This window comes from Arachis hypogaea, chromosome 6 (assembly GCF_003086295.3).
Source record: "Arachis hypogaea cultivar Tifrunner chromosome 6, arahy.Tifrunner.gnm2.J5K5, whole genome shotgun sequence".
NCBI lineage: Eukaryota > Viridiplantae > Streptophyta > Magnoliopsida > Fabales > Fabaceae > Arachis > Arachis hypogaea.
Genome location: NC_092041.1, coordinates 64,896,607 through 64,897,702, shown reverse-complemented (window position 1 = coordinate 64,897,702; position 1,096 = coordinate 64,896,607). Strand labels below are relative to the sequence as shown.

General features: G+C 41.3%; 1 non-coding gene across 1 annotated transcript; it reads left to right on the top strand.

Moving 5' to 3' along the window:
- The first annotated feature begins 636 nt into the window (after positions 1-636).
- LOC112699766 (small nucleolar RNA R71) lies at positions 637-744 on the top strand. The gene has a single exon (XR_003152705.1). It is a non-coding gene; the product is annotated as a small nucleolar RNA R71 (small nucleolar RNA).
- The last annotated feature ends 352 nt before the right edge of the window (positions 745-1,096 follow it).

Here is a 1,096-nt window from a genome sequence, read left to right as displayed (position 1 = left end):
ACCTTGTTTCAGTCATAAAACTTTGAGTGGTTTGATTAGATCAGAGACCATGGTTGCTAAGTCAGAGTGGTTCTGCTTAGAATTCTCTATCTGTTGCTGAGAAGATGATGGAAAAGGCTTGCCATTGCTAAACCTGTTTCTTCCACCATTATTGTTGTTGAAACCTTGTTGAGGTCTCTGTTGATCCTTCCATGAGAGATTTGGATGATTTCTCCATGAAGGATTATAGGTGTTTCCATAGGGTTCTCCCATGTAATTCACCTCTTCCATTGAAGGGTTCTCAGGATCATAAGCTTCTTCTTCAGATGAAGCATCCTTAGTACTGCCTGGTGCAGCTTGCATTCCAGACAGACTTTGAGAAATCATATTGACTTGCTGAGTCAATATTTTGTTCTGAGCCAATATAGCATTCAGGGTATCAATCTCAAGAACTCCTTTCTTCTGATTCGTCCCATTGTTCACAGGATTCCTTTCAGAAGTGTACATGAATTGGTTATTTGTAACCATTTTAATGAGTTCCTGAGCTTCTGTAGGCGTCTTCTTCAGATGAAGAGATCCTCCAGCAGAGCTATCCAATGACATATTGGATAGTTCAGATAGACCATCATAGAAGATACCTATGATGCTCCATTCAGAAAGCATGTCAGAAGGACATTTTCTGATCAATTGTTTGTATCTTTCCCAAGCTTCATAGAGGGATTCACCTTCCTTCTGTCTGAAGGTTTGGACTTCCACTCTAAGCTTACTCAATTTTTGAGGTGGAAAGAACTTTGTCAAGAAGGCATTGACTAGCTTTTCCCAAGAGTTCAGGCTTTCTTTAGGTTGTGGGTCCAACCATGTCCTAGCTCTGTCTCTTACAGCAAAAGGGAATAGCATAAGTCTGTAGACCTCAGGGTCAACCCCATTGGTTTTGATAGTGTCACAGATTTGCAAGAACTCAGCTGGAAACTGATGAGGATTTTCCAATGGAAGTCCGTGAAACTTGCAATTCTGTTGCATTCGAGAAACTAATTGAGGCTTAAGCTCAAAGTTGTTTGCTCCAATGGCAGGGACAGAGATGCTTCTCCCATAGAAGTCGGGAGTAGGTGCAGTAAAG